Source organism: Suncus etruscus, chromosome 5, assembly GCF_024139225.1.
Source record: "Suncus etruscus isolate mSunEtr1 chromosome 5, mSunEtr1.pri.cur, whole genome shotgun sequence".
NCBI lineage: Eukaryota > Metazoa > Chordata > Mammalia > Eulipotyphla > Soricidae > Suncus > Suncus etruscus.
Window position 1 is genome coordinate 71,316,579 of NC_064852.1, and position 16,606 is coordinate 71,333,184.

Sequence of the window (16,606 nt, forward strand, 5' to 3'; positions counted from 1 at the left end):
AACCACTGGTGTAGGGAAAGAAAACTTGTGTAATATCAAAATGTCTGGATCCTTTCCTTGAATTTTGTTATGTTTGTAAACAGGACCATTAGAGATGCCAAAAGTGCAGGAACCAAGATGATCATTAACTGGTCTTTGTAATACCCAGAGTATGAAAACCACCCATATGATTACCAGACTGCTGATCGGTAATGGTTCACCAGAGACTTAGGTACCCTACACAAAGAACAAAGGATACAAATGAACTTACACCCTACAGTGCTCAGGTCTGAGAGATAGCTGAAAAGGATGGTGAAGGTATTTTGTATATGGGTTACCCAAGGTAGATCCCAGCCCCTAAGCACCACCTCCAAAACAACTAAACCCCCTACAGGGCTAAATTATAGCAAGTCTCTTTGCTTCCACTTGCTTAAAAAGTGAAGGACTTTGGGCCTAAGACATAGAAGGTTAAGTGATTGCCTTGCATGCCACTAACCCTGGTTTGATCCCCATATTGTCCCCTGGGCCCACCAGGAGTGATCCCTAAATGCAGAGCCAGGAATAAACCTTAAAAGCCTCAGGGTGTGTCCCCCAATAAAAAAAATAGTGAATGACTTAAAGAATACATGTGTCTAAATTCAAGATCTTTAATATTTCAATTTTAACATTTTGGAATGTCATACATGTGGGGGGAATATATCTTTAAGAGCAGAAATTTAGTCAAACTTCTCTGTCTTTCAGGGTTTCTAGTTTGACTACATAGCAGGCATTCAATTGATGTTTACCAAGACTTCTAGAGGTGAATTTTTCCTCAGACTTTCCTCACCTACTAACCTGAGGATTATGCACTTCTGGATCCATATAAACTCTTTTCCTTCATTTCCTTTTACTGTACCTCTAGTTTATTATGTTTTAATCTTCAATATAAATCCTAGGTTATCTTAGGACATAGTGTTACAAATTTATGATTTTGTAATATATAAACAACTTCAAACCTGGGTTACCTTTGTACGTATGATTATAAGTTCATAATTTTAGTGGGTTTCTTTTTCTTTTATTTTGGGGGTGGGGGGTTACACCAGGCAGCGCTCAGGGGTTACTCCTGGCTCTGTGCTCAGAAATCACCCCTGGTGGGCACAGGAGACCATATGGGATGCATGAAAGGCAAACGCCTTACCACCATGCTCTCTCTCCTATTCCCTGGGTTTATTTTTCTTAATGCAACTTCAACAAAATGTTTTAACTTTGCTGTTTAGTGCCCAAGATAGCAATGTCCTCACCACATCTAGGGACTGAAAATCTTGGAAAAGAGCATACAAGTGAATGGATCCTTATAATACCATGCAACTTGTCCTATAACAGGGATGTGTGTGAAGTGCTACAGAATCAGAAAGGTGGCTGGGGACTGAGGGAAGACTCCAAAGGATACCTGGTATGTTAGTTTTATTTGCTAAATAACAAACTGCCAAAGACTTAGTGAATTAAAATAACAACTGCTTTTTAGCTCATGTTCAACAGGAACTTGCATGGTTTCATGACTGGATTTTCTGCTGAGTACCACAAATTTGAACTCAAGGATTTGACTAGTATACCTTTTCATGTGGAAGCCTGAAAGTCATGCTTTCAGTCTCATCCTCATTGTTAATATAAACCATTTGTTGTAGAAGTGAAGTACTGTTTTCTTGATGGCAGCCAGAGCCTCCTATTAGCTTGCTGTCCCTGCGAATCCCTTCCATGCTTAAAACCAGCAACAATTCCCCTTTACACATTGAATCTGTGTGATGACTTCCTCTTTTGCTTCCAAATGAGAAAATTTCTGCTTTTAAAGAGATAATATGTTTAGATTAGGTCCACCCAGCTTGTCTATTCTCTTTTTTTTTTGTTTTTAGGATCATGTCCTGCAATGCCCTTGGATACTTCTAGCCCTGCTCAAGGGTCACCCCCAGTGGTATTCCAGATGGCTATGAACCTGGAGTTCTTGCATGTGAAGCCTACATACCAACTTTTTTGTGCTTTTTCCCTGATCCTGTTCTATTCTTCAAGTCACCTGTACCATTTAACATAATTTAATTGAGGAATTATAACTCATGATGTTCAGAGGGCCCAGAATTATGTAGGCCTTGTTCATTGGTCAACAAGGACCTTCATATGAGATTCTTGCCTATTACAGTATCTGAAACATGAACCAGACATCTTTTTAGAAGACTTGGTAATTTGTTTCCTCTTCCCAACATGAATTATTTGCTGGAGGAAGTAAGGATGGAGAAGAGGCCATTCAAGGCAGAGGGAATCAGCTTCTGGCCCCAGACAACTTAAACAGTATAATATCTTTTCCCATTGACCAAGAATAAAATGGATGGGTTCAAAATAGGTTGGGCTGAGAATTGTCACCTGTGTAGTCAGAAGACCAGGTCTCAGCAGCACTTCCCACACAGGAAAGAGGAGAAACGACCTCACTTTCTACCCTCACGCTCTTTTTTTTTTTTTTTTTTTACCCACACACATTTAACTTTCAAACAACTTTACACATACAGAAAAACTGAGAAGAGAATACAGAGTTGCCCCTCTACAATATTTCCTCTATTGTTATTTTACAATATAGTACATCTGTCACTATTAATGAAACAATGTTGAAGCACTACCATTAACTAAAGTTATTTTATTCCTTGATATCTCTTTAGTTTTTGGTTTTGTTTTTTTTTGTTTTTTGTTTTTTGTTTTTTTTTTTTTTTTGGTTTTGGGTCACACCCAGCAGCGCTCAGGGGTTACTCCTGGCTCTATGCTCAGAAATCACTCCTGGCAGGCTCAGGGGACCATATGGGATGTTGGGATTTGAACCACCGACCTTCTGCATGCAGGGCAAACACTTTACCTCCATGCTATCTCTCTGGCCCTGATATCTCTTAAGTTTTTAACTAAAGCCATATTCTGTGCAGAATCTCATACCAGAAATCACATTACATTTAGTTAAGATACATGTAGACTTAAGCTCCTCTTGGCTCTGATTTCCCTGGTGGTTGATTAACTTGACAACTTAAAGGAGTCCTGTGATGAATTTTGAAGAACGTTCCTCCATTGTGATATGTTCAGAGATTTCTCTTGATTAAACTAAAGTAATGGGTCTGAAAGAAGTACCATTCCCTATTAAGGGTACAAACTCTCAACAGGATATACTAAGTCTTGATTTTGTTTGCCTTTTTACCATATTTCTCTACCTTTTTTTTTGTATGTGTGTGGTTTTTGGGGCACACTCAGTGATGGTTGGGTTAATCCTGGCTCTGAGCTCAGGAATTATACTTGATGAGCTCAGGAAACCATATAGGATGCCATATATCAAATCTGAGTCTGCTGTGTACAAAGCAAATGCCCTATACACTATACTATCACTCTGGCCTTGATTTCTCTATTTTTCCCCACTTTAAATTCTAGTCATTTATTTCTAATGTATTAGTCTAAAGGATTAAAGCAGATTTTTCGGCTTTAATGATATATACCAAGTTTAATCTATTTAATAATCACTATAAGCCTCAACAACATATTAGTGTAAATTCATTCAGTTAGAGGGTAATTATTTCTTCCTTCTAGAAGACTGTTATTCTTTGTAGCTTTCCAGTGAAACATTTCATTTTGAAGTCTGGTCTGTCTTCAGTTTGCTGTGATCTACATTCACTGAGTAGAACTTGTATTGATCATTTGAATTTAATTTGTTACAGGATTCTGGGCTATTCTAACTGATTAACTGACACTTGAATTAAATAATTGTAGATAGATGGTATAGAATGCTATCCCAGTAACCCCAGCTCCAATAAATACAAAATCAGAGATCAAGCTCAGATGCTTCTTAGCCTGACTGAGGATCTGGTGCAGCACTGCTGTATTACATACCTTGGGCCCAGAACAAATTTCTCCAGTTACTCCCTCTCCCTATATTGTATTCTCTAAGACTATAACTGTGCTCATACCTGTAGTTGGAGAGTTGAACTCCACTTCCTGAAAGAAGAGTATCTACACTCTTAAATTCTTTGGAGAGGGACTAGAGAGATAATACAGAGATAATACAGCTTACCTTGCATGTAGTCAATCTGAAGTTAATCCTCAGCATCCTATATATGGCCCTCCAAGCACCACCAGGAGTGATTCTTGAGTACAGAGCCAAGACTTAACTACTAAGCATCAATAGTATGTGTCCCCAAAACAACAACAAAAAATTATTCCTTGGAGAATTTGCCTCTTTTTCCACGTTTACTTGCAATAACTTATTTACGTTAGTATGAGCCCTAAGATATTTATTTTGTACTTTGGGTTGTAATACAATACTACATTATGATTTTGTTGCTCAAATTCTTTCAAGTTTGGCAGTTGGGAGTTCTTTCCATTGGCTCTTCTTTCCCATGAACATTCCAACATTATTGTGTGGTTTTATTTTACTTTTTGAGCACTTCCTTTCTTTTTGGTACTGCCAGGCACACCAAATTCATCTTGAATATTTCCTATCCCTGTTCTAGAATCAGCCACTATTACAAGAAATCTTTTCCTTTTGAGTACAGAATAACATTAGAAATCAAGATATGATGCTTGGAATGCTCAAGATTCTCTATTTAGGAAAAGTTCCTATCAGCCCCCAGCAGACTGCTTTTCTTTTCTTTTTTTTTTTTCCAGAAAACTCATACCTAATAATATTACCAAGTTCATCCTCCTTTCCAATGTAGTCAGTCATCCATTACCTGAGTCCATAACCGATCAACTCCATAATAAATTATTTATTTCCCAGGATTGCTTGAGACTAATATCCATGTGATTAAGAATAAAAAGCAAAAGAAAAATTAGAAATATTCTTCTAGAAACCTTTCTTGAGAAACCCTTCTTCTGGAAACAACTGCATTTTTATCACTGTTTTCCTGTTTTCATTCTTTCCTCTAACAATATTACCTCTAGGACATTTTTAGAAATGAGAATAGTGGGCCACACTATCACCATTCCCAGTACAGACTCCAAGACTCCAGACTTTCATATAAAATAAGGGTCCAGGAAGTAGAAAGATAGTTTAGCGAGTTGTGTGCTTGTGTTGTACATTGCTGACATTGTTTGATCTAGCACTTCATATGGTGGTCCCTCAGACCCTATCAGGAGTGATTCTTGAGCTCAGATTCTCTCTCTTAGAGAGAGAGAGAGAGAGAGAGATGGACTGAAGGGATAGCACAACATTTGTTGTATGCTATACCTTCATATCCTACATGAAGAATAGGGCATTTGCTTTGCATGTTGCTGACCCAAGTTCAATTCACGACATCCCATATGATTCTGAGCCTTCCTGGAGTGATTTCTGAGTGCTAAGTCAGAAGTAATCCCTGGATACCTCCGTGTGGCCCAAACACCAAGAGAGAGAGACAGAGACAGGGACAGAGAGAGAACAGTTCATGTTTGTCATAGGAAGCTAAAATTATTCTTAATAGCATCTCATTGACTGGAGCTGGAGCATATCACATGCCTGTGCCTGCAGAGATCTTAGTATTACTATAAAGGTTAAGGCCACAAGAAGTTCACTCAGGAACTCGACATACATGTTGGACCATATATGGACAGATATCCTGATTAGGTTATAAGGGGACTGAGGAATGGATGACTATTGCATAGTATTCAGAGGTGTCAGCCTTGAGATGTCAGCATGGAGAATCTGGACATGGAGAGCCAAAACAGAACCCCTTTGGAATGCCATATGCTATATTTAAAAATCTGACAAGCTTATTGTTGTTAGTATTACTATTTTCAAGGCAATTAGGGTAGAAGCTTATTGTTTCAAAAGAAAAAATAAGGTAAATTTGCTAATAAATAATGAATAGTGGTTCTCTAATCAAAGAGAAGTGACTTCTGAGATTTCTGATGCTTGTAACATTCCAACAAGCTTTCTTTGTGTGAAAAGAGACTTTAGAAACATTTCTAAGAAAGCATATTTTCTATGATCTGGATCATCTCCACTCCTTTTGTTTACCAGTTGTTGAACATATTTCTTGAATATTATTTGTTAAATATTTCCACTGTATTCTACATTTTGATAAAAAATAATATACGGACAATGCCTCATTCCTTTTGTAGTTTCATTTCTATCCAATCCTTTATGTCTAGCTCTCCATTGTGTCAATGGTTTCCTTTTTAGGCATTTTCATTCTATATGTGCAATATTTTACAGAAAATTTTACTAACAATAGACATATGACCAATTTGTGTTTGAATTCTACATTGCCTTATAATATACTGAGAGTTGAGGGGCTACTCAAGTGGTCAAGGGGCTTGCCTTGCACATGGCTGACCAGGTTTGATCCTTGGAATTCCTTAAAGTTCCCTAGCCCCTCCAGGAATGATCCCTGAGTGTAGATCCAGGAGTAAACTCTCAATTATGCTGGGGTTGGCCTGAAATCCAACCAAACTAATTAACATATTGATTTGAAAATTGTCATCAACATGGTGCCTAAGTGATAGTATACTGGGTAGGGAACTTGCCTTGCATTCAACCAAACCAGTTTGATTCCTGTCATTCCATATGGTTCCCTGAGCACCATCAACTTTTATCCCTGAGTTTTTATTCAGAGCCAGGTGTAACCCCTGAGCACCTTTGGATGTGGCCCCAAACAAAATGAAAACAAAATAAAACAAAAACAAATTGTCATCAGCAAACATAATAACATAGATAAATCCCCAAAGACACAATTAATATTGTAGAATCTATCATCAAAAAGAAAACACACTTTAACAACATTTCAGAACAAGAGTTAGAGAAAATTGATCTGAATCTAACATAGTTGAATTATTCAGACTATAATTTTTAGCTATACCCATACTCCCATAAATAGCAAGTATGTTGAATCACATATATGTATTATACAACAGTAAAACTTCCCAGAAATGAATTATAATAATTCATAAAATGTCTAATGAACAATTTTTATAAATAAGCATTAAAATGACATTAAAGATTCATTATATGTATCCTATTAGTCTAATACAACTATAAAATAAACAATCTCTCTTATAGTAGCTAAGACAAAACAAAACAAAACAAAAAATGTTCTAAATGTAAGAAACATAGTCAACAGAATTGTGGTCTGAGGATGCTAAGATGGTGGAGAGACAGTGGAATAATGGTGAAAGGATCCTGGCACTCTGGTGGTGGTGTAGTGTAGGATATTCTGTAGCTCTGCAAAGACAACACAGTAAATAATATAGGTATTATAATCAAAAGTAATTAAAATTAGTAACAAGGAGAATGGTGGAGGGCCTTTGGCACTTGGGTGAAGATGGAGATACAATGATTTTTTTATACCAAAGCATAAACTTTAGCACTATTATAACCATGTTTCCTCAATTACAGAAAAACAAAATAAACAATATGCAGGGGTTGGAATGATAGCAGAATGGGTAGGGAATTTGCCTTGACACAACCAACCTGTGTTCAACCCCTGGCATCTCAATTGGTCCCCCCCAAGCCTGCCATAAGTAATCTCTGAACACAGATTCAGGCAAGAGCAGCCAACAAGGCCTATTTTTTTTTAGAAATTAAAGAAAAAGAAAACTATGGGGGGGGGATGTAAAAATTTCTTTTACAACATGGAAGTTGTAAAATATTGATATAAACATGCATATAAACACTGGAGATGACTATAATTCCAATATGTGTTATGGAAAGTGAATGGAAAACATTACTTTTTCACAGAAATAATACAGCTGATAAGGGGCTTGCCTTGCATGTGGCCAACCCAGGTTTGTGGTCCTGGAATCCCATAGGATTCCCTAAGTTACACCAGCAGTGATTCCTGATTCTCTCTGGCCTTGATCTAATTTTTTGATGACATGCTTATAAATGAATAGTAGAGTTAATAACAACTTCTGGGAACACAATATATACTTGAGTGCTTGAGGCAAAATGAGAAAGCAAAGCTGACTAAATCTCAGAACTGAAACTCATACAGGGACTTACTGTCCCTTTCACATGCCCTTAGCCCTTGTCCCAGTGTTGACTAATTTTTCTCACTTTCATAATACAATACAAAGAGAGTATAATGAACTGATACTGGAGAATTTTTTAAAGGATAAAGAGGTACAGAAATCATGGGTTATCTGAGTTCATGCATTTTGAGACTTACTAGTAAAAAATGTGCCATTAAAATATCAAATTAATTTTAAAAATCAAACGATAAATTATAATCTATTTTTATAAAGTTGAGTGTTTGCTTGGAATCTCTTGGTGATTCCCAGCTCTTTCCTTTAATTTCCATTCTTCAATTCTGACCTCTGGCCCTGATAGCAAAATAAAGATTCCCTATTATCTATTATATATTTTCTTCTTGTCCTTTTTCTCTTATTTTCTTACTGTTTCTTCTCTGTGAATTTTCTCATTAGTTTACGCTATTTCATTATTTTTCACAAATATTTTGAGAAACAGGTCAGCAAAATTATTTGCATATGAAAAAAACTAGCAGAAGAAGAGTGTGTGGCTGTTGTCACCTGGTGCGCACTGAACAATCCACCTGTCCAGGCTTCCCTAGAGCCTGTAAGGCCTCTCTCTCCCTAAGAGATTATAGAGCCCCTCCTTGATTAACTAATGCACGGGCACCACTCCCTGTTATCCTCTAGCTGTCTCTCCTAGATCCTGGGGCCCGAAGTCTAGGTTCAGTCCCGCCATCTTAAAACCTTTTTGGCCTCCTCCTAACAAGCTTCCCAGTGCCCTCTGAGAGGTGGTTCATAGAATCCTAATCCCTCTCCTTAGACTGTCAAAAGGGTTCACACCATAAGCATTAGTCATCTTTATCCTCTGGCTCATCATCCCTCAACCCAGCAGGATGTTGTTCCTTTCAAAACAGGTTCATACAAGTCTTCACAGGCTCATAGCACTGGTGCCTTTCTTCCTCTTCATTACAAGCCTGATAGACTCAAGCGGAGTGGAGCAGGATTCAGGGTCCTGAGTGACAGCAGTGTCACTGACACTTCAGCCTGTTTACTACTGAGGCTACTTGGATTTGACTGCTCAGCCTCTGCCAAGGTTGCTTTATTGTAGCAAACCAGATGCCAAGGCAAGGCAAGGCTGATAAAGAACATGAGAGTTGGGAAAGTTCATGTTCTTGTCTGGAAGACAGATTTAAAAAAAAAATCCTGACCTAGGAAAGCAACAGAAACAGGTAGCGCTTGATCAGGCACCAACCTCTTTTAGGAAATAGCAGAGCTAGAGGCCCTTTAGAGTGAAGGGTGTCCAAACACCACTGTAAGACATAGCTCTTTTTAGGAAACTAAGTATCAGATTATGGGCCTCTGTTATGAGTCACTAACTTGGATTCCTATAGCTCACTCCTATGAACAGGCTTATGAACCAGTGAGCTTAAAGAAACCTATTGAGCTTTCACAGGATCTGTGCCATGAGCAAAACATACAGTTTCCTGTTGTCATATGAAACAGTCTAAATCTGGAGTCTAGACCACCCGGCCCCTGTCCCTACTTTCCCTGAGTCTTCAGATCATCTGGCTTCTGCCCTGGAAGTAATTTATACCACAAGTAAGTAGAAATAAAATATCAGTTATTCCAGAGGATATATATATATATATATATTTGTGAAATCTATAGTTATTTCCAAATGGACAAACTGTTTTCTTTGGTTGGCCTGGTCTGGGTTCTCCTGCCCAATAAATCTTGCATTTATTATTAATTCTCTATACTCATCAATCTGATTTTGCAGAGCTTTCACAACCTCAATCTCTGTCATTTACCTAACCTACTGCCATAAGAACCTGAAGCTTGGATTGGTGAGATAATACAATGGTATTTGTCTTGCATGAAGCTGACCTCAGTTTAATCCCCAACACCTCATGTGGTTTCCCAGTATTACCTGGAGCATCACCAGGTGCCCTCTCCCTTAAAAAGAAAAAAAAGGAGCAACAAAAATCTTGCAGCCTTAGTGACCTGAAAGTGAAATATAATCTAGGTCTAATCTTCGTTTCTGGGTTTTGTGTGGATGTGATTTTTTTCTTTGATTTGGTTTGGAGGTCATACCCTGTGATGTCCAGGAATTACTCTTGATTCTGTGTGCAAAGCAAATACCCTGCCCACTATACTATTTCCCCAGTCCCTCTAGTCTTAGTTACTGACCATCATTCTCTATTAAAGGACCCAGGATCAGGACCGGAGAGAGAGCATGGAGGTAAGGCATTTGCCTTTCATGCAGAAGGTCATTGGTTCGAATCCCGGCATCTCATATGGTCCCCCAAGCCTGCCAGGAGCGATTTCTGAGCGTGGAGCCAGGAGTAACCCTGAGTGCTGCCAGTGTGACCCCAAAAAAAAAAAAAAAAAAGGACCCAGGATCATTACAGCAATACAAGAAGTTATAATATCTTACAACAAAGAGGTAATCAGAAAATCATGTTGTTTTGTTAAAAATAGAGGGTTGCATAGCAATCAGGGATGCATACTTTTTGCATGCAACAAGACAACAGTTGAAATCCAAACATTACATGTTTCCCAGCATCTCCATATGTAGCCCTGGAGGCTCCTGTGTGTCTCTCTGTTGGCCCTGGTGGTCCAATGGTATAGAACTCTAGATGTACCTGAGCACATTCTTGGTATCAACCTACCCAGCCTGTTTAAAGAAATATATCCAATGAGTGACAAGAGAGCTCTCTGAGCTCTTAGGTGCTTCCCCACCTCAAAAAAAATTGCATAGGAGTCAGTAGGCTAGTATATACTAGCCAAGCCTAGTATAGACTGAATATTAACAGTAAGGCATTATTTCCCATGTAGTGGAATGTTCCATGAGGCACACTGGTATAAACATAATTGAAAAAAATAAGAAAAAGGGGAGAGAGGAGGAGGGGAGAGAGGGGGGTTAAAGAGAGAACAGCTTGTAGGAGCTTGCTTTTCATATAACCAACCCAAGTTTAATCCCCAGCACCACATATGATCCCTGGAGCTCTGCCAGGAGTGATCATTGAACACAGAGTAAGAGTAAACACTAACCACCACTGTGTGGGACCTAAAAATTAAAAAAAATTTAAAAAGGAAAATGTTGAGTAACACATGAAAGAAATGGCAGAAAGAGGAAACACTTCTTTAAACCAGGGAGTGAAAGCTGAGGAAGAGCAGGATCTTGTCTCAAAGTCTCTCATCTCAAATTAACTACAAAGGAAATAGGATATTTACAGTAGACACTTGGTAGACAACATCTTTACAAAACAAAACAGAGATTGGAGAGATAGCTTAGGAGTAAGACACTTGCTTTGTATGTGGACAACCCGTTTGATTCCTGGCACTGCATATATAATCCCCTGAGCACTGCCAGAAGTGAGAACTAAGCACCACTGTGAATTCCCAAAACAAACCAGAGAAGCAAAGACAAACAAGAATCATGCAGCCTCTGCCACTGAGGCTTCTAGAGATCATCTGCTGCTTTGCCTTCCCGGAGTGACTTGTGATGAGCTCAGCAACCTGTGCTCAGTGTCAGTCTACTTATACATTGCTGCAGTAATTACCTACCAAGAACTGCTTTCAACTCAAAATATTACTTCCTGTCAATGACCTCTTCACACAAAGGTCAGCCTTGGCTTTGAATTTCAGCCAAGCTATGTGAGCACGGGCAAGCTGCTTATGCTCTTGGAAGCTTCATCTTTTATCTGTGAGATACAGAAAATACCTAGTTAATGAACCAGCATTTCCACTCTGTCTTGGTGTTTCCTTAAGTAGTATATATATATATATATATATATATATATATATATATATATATATATATATATATATATATATATATACACACACATATTGACATGAAGATTTGTAAATATATCCAATCCTGTATTATTCACAATAACTCCAAACTGGAAAGAGTCAAAATATCTGTTAACTCTGCTAGGCAAGAAAAAAGCAAATCCAGCCAAAATGGTAAAATCCCACATGCATGGTACTGCTCAGACCTCTCTCCATTCTGCACAGTATGTCCTCATTGTGCCGGCAAAGCTTTACCTCTTCCTCTTTGGTGTTGGATCCCAGCACCAAAAACTAACTAGGATTCCATGTTCCACATTCTGCAGTTACTCTGGGCTCAGCTGAGGACCAGACAACTGTCATAGGAAAAGCTGTAATCAAGGCTCAGGGTGGAAAGAAGCATGGAAAAGACAGCAAGAGATCATACTGTATTTATATATGTTATGTCTTATTGCTTGGCAACTAAGTCTCAGCCCATGTCGGCTGGGGAGGAGGGGTCTCCTTGGAGCGGGTTGCGATGACTCATGGCTGCACATCATCTCCCTAAGACTAGGTTACCAGGCACACATCATTTAAACTGGGTGAAGGCAGCTGGGCTTCCCTTGCTGTGGAATTGCAGGTGGAGCAGCACCTCCTCCCCAAAAGAACCTGAGTAAGAGCAGAGACTTCAGACTCATTTGGCCTACCTCCTACTTCTTAGAAACAGAAAACTGCTCAAATTCTCCCTGAAAAATTACCTTCTTTAAGTCAACAGAAGTGCACCCCAAGTTGCAACCCAGACTATGATTGTACTGGCATCATTCTAGCATCCACTAGGGAAAAGTATCACCCACTTTGAAAAACACTGGGTAGAGTCAGACTATCACTTTGCTCCTGGTTTTGCCAGCTGTGCAGCCTTTGGTAAGTCACTTAACCTGTCTAACTATGTCCTCTTAGCCTGTGAAAGAATTTGTGATGATATGAAGAGTGACTCCTATTGGGAGTTTAGAACAGACATCAAGCTATTCACTGGCTGGTTCAGTGTTATATTAATAATTTATTTCATGTATAGTATTTTAATTTGATGCAAACCCAATTTCATTCTTGTTTACTTACTCTTACTATTATTTAGACTGATTTATCCTCCATAGCTGTAAAAATATATCACTTTTTGGGGGGAGGGGGCTTGGGCCACATTGGGCTATGCTCCAGGGGTTACTCCTGAGACATTCAGGAATTACTCCCAGCTGGTGTTCATAGGACCATATGGGATGCTGTGTATTAAACTGAGATTGACTTTATGCAAGGCAAATGCCCTACCTGCTGTGTTATCTCTCAGTCCCTGTTGCTATTTTAAAGATGAGTAGATGATCCTGAAAAGTCACACTCAGCTAATTTACTTTCCTGAGAATGGCAGTGTTCCCATTTACACAGTAAGAGATTCACCACAAACTGCAGGTACTGATTAGTTCATAAGCATGCTACGAAATAAAGTTAGCAGGAAAGAGAATAGAAAATAGAATGTGCCACAAGAGTAAATATTATCTTGCAGATTTTGTGAAGCTAAGTGTGTATCTGATGATAAACTATTGTAAACATATTATAAAATATATTTTTACAGTGGGTGACAATAAGAGGATTTGAGATTCCCCTTTCTGAACCTTAAGTATTTGATCATAATTGGAGAACAGCTGAACCACTGCACATATCCGGGGCTTACTCCTGGTTCTGCACTCAGCGATCACTCCTGGCAGACTCAGGGGACCATATGTGGTGCAGGGGATTGAACCTGAGATGGTCGCATGTAAGCTAGATGCCTGACCAATTATACTGTTGCTCTGACTACAGGGAAAAAATATTTGTTTGTTTTGGGCCACACTCAGCAACATTCAGGTCTTACTCCAGACTCTTTACTCAGGGATTACTGCTGGCAGTTCTTGAAGACACATATAGAATTCCAGGGATCAAACTTAGGTTGGTCACATGCAAACCATGTGCCCTATCTGCTAAACTATCTCTCAGCCCTGAAAATCAATATTTAATCAATACTGTTGTAAAGGAGAGAATAAAAGCTTCTCTTCTAACTCAGGCTTCAGGTGAAAACTCAGAAGCTAGCTCTACATGGAGTCTGATCACCAGGGAGGCAGCTCAGGACCTTTTCTTTTATTGCTTGACATGGAGGTCATACTTCCACAGATGCTCCAGGACTAAGCAGCCAGGCTGCCATGCCACCATACCTGGGTACATGTGAATGTTCACTTGCTCATTCTCACTCATTTTATACACCTTCATAGTTAAACACTTAAATTTGATTATAAACCCAGTCCTAAAATAATTCTTAGTCCAAGGAATAACCTGCAGAGATTCAGCCTGCTGGCTGAGACTCTCCTCAACCTCACTCCACCAGAAGCTGCAGCAAGGACTTTGGGCATGAGTGAGCTTTCCCTCAAGTATTTAGAGAAAGGCAGATTTCTGAACAATATCAAGATGCTAGGAAGGAAAGAGAAATGGTTATGGGGCAGGCAACGGAGTCCACAATCAATGTGATGCTCTCTTCTCTAATAAATGTCTACCCTTGTTTCCTCTGGAACAAACATGACTTTCTGTTCCTTTAAGAGCTGCATTCCTCACTGTCAAAGCACTAATGAACACTTTCTAGTTTATAAAGTAGGCTGTCAGTTTATTTAGAAACCATATCATATTTAGGGGCCCAGACTACAGCACAAGTGTATCTCTTTTGCAGAGAAGGATTCATAGGAGCAGCCACTGATTTACAGATTTTTCAAGACCCTTATCCTGGCAAAACACCTGCACTATCTGCTCCTTCCAGGGACACTGAACCTCAGAATGTGACACTTTATAGTGCCTAAGGGCCTATATGAATAAACATCTACATCAAACAACCAATCTCTTTTTTGTTGCTTTGCATTATTCTCTACTACCTTTGAATCTCCTCTACAACAGAATACAGTTTCTATCTTCATTACTTGGATTTTGCTGTCACCTCCTCACAGGATCATTTCAGTGAAAAAAATGCTAGGAAACAAGTGACCACAAAGTGAGAACTTAGGACAGAACTGTAGGTGAAGACTTTCCTTATTGATGGTCCTGCTGCAGTCACAGCTGCTCAGAATATGCCTAGATACTCTTCCAGTCAGACTAGAAGCTGAGAGAGTGCCAAGTGGGCATAATCTACAGGACAGAAAATTACTTTCACCTTAGTTCTGCTATGATCAGTTGTCAGGGTGACCATTAAGACTTTTGAGCCTTCCTTCACTTGGGGAAGTGCAGCAGCTGGCTGGAGACATCTGCAGGAATTGGGGTTGTTGGTATGGAAAGCTGGATACATATGGGTAGCCAGCAGTAACTTGGTGATGGGTATACAGGACTGTCACTTATGTTCCTGACCCCTTTCTGTAAGTTTGACAATTTTGGGGGATTTGGGGGGGACATTCTTGGTGGCACTTAAAGCTTAGTCCTGGATCTGTGTTCACGGATCACTTCTGGTGAGCTTGTGAGACCATATTGGATGCTGGAAATCGAACCCAGGTTAGCTGTGTGCAAGGCAAACACTCTACTTGTTGTACTATATCACTCTAGATCCAGTTAGAAAAGTTTTTTAAAGAAAAAATCAAAGTAACATGTGGAATGAAATACAAACAGCACTAAAGTTTATTGACCTTCCTATCCTTACCCTCTCCCTCTACCATCATGTGTCTTCCTTTCCCATACCAGTTACCAGGATTCAGAGCAAGCCAAATATGTAGATTTATTGAATAACTGCTTATGGAATTTTGGGATTGTTTTAAGCCAAAGGAGTCTAGAAGCATAGCGTAGGTTCAGTATTTTTCAACCATGAGGGAGAGAGAAGAGAGAGAAAGGGAGAAAGAGAGGGGGGGAGTGAGGGAGAGAGAGAGAATTAATTTCTGAGCTCAGAGCCAAGAGTAACCCCTGAGCATCACTAGATATGATCCCAAAACTAAAAAAAGAAAAAAAAAGTAAAATTTACTCTTGACTCCTGGGTTGAACAGGAAGCCTCTGCTAACAGGTAAGAACCCTTTTCATTTTTTGCTGTGTTTTGGGGTATATTCCCAGGATGGGTATTTCTGAGTCAATGAAATTTCAACAGGCTGTGGAGATGGGGTGCGGGGGAGGAATTGGGGACATTGGTGAAAGAATCACTGTGATTCAATTTTAAAACTAAGGGTCCATTTCATGGTACTTGTGTTTCGTATTTAAGATATGAGAAATATGTCTAGATGTCATCACATTTTTTCAGTAGTTGTAACCTACTAGGAGATCATTAAATCCATATATGATCACCATTGAAAAAACAGTCTATGGTTAAAGTGCATCTCTGTGCAAGCCAGGTACTTCGGTGCAACTGTTCAAAGCAAACACTTTACTGAGTTAAAAAGAAAATGTCTGTCCTGATGACCAGGTTTCGCCCCAACCTGTAGGTGATGAGGCCCTGTCACATTCCTGGGAGTCAGTAGGCAATAAAGAGGCAGACCTGACTGCCTTCCTGGAAACTGCGTGACCTCTAACTGGTTAATGAATAACAAACAGCAACAACCAGTGAGCAAGAAACTGTGACCCCGTGAGGGACTCTGCCACATCGCAGAGTGCAGGGTCCCCAGATATGGTGCAGGACAAACTGAGATCGCCAGTAGTTTTAAGCTGCAGACAAACTCTGGAGTACTTTAGCAGCATGGCCTGACTGTGTGGTGGTAGTACAGTGGGGAGGGCGTTTGCCTTGCAGTCAGACAAATAGGGTTCGAGCCCATCATCCCCTGTGGTCCCCTGACCACAGTCAGTGCAGAGCCAGGAGTAACCCCTGATGAGCATGGCTGGTGTGGTCATAAACACACACACACACACACACACACACACACACACACACACACAC

The 16,606-nt window shown here is 39.5% G+C and overlaps 1 pseudogene; it reads right to left on the reverse strand.

Annotated features, from left to right (window-relative positions):
- Nucleotides 1-3,601: 3,601 nt before the first annotated feature.
- On the reverse strand, nt 3,602-4,713 carry LOC126008606 (cytochrome c oxidase subunit NDUFA4-like; annotated as a pseudogene).
- Nucleotides 4,714-16,606: the final 11,893 nt, after the last annotated feature.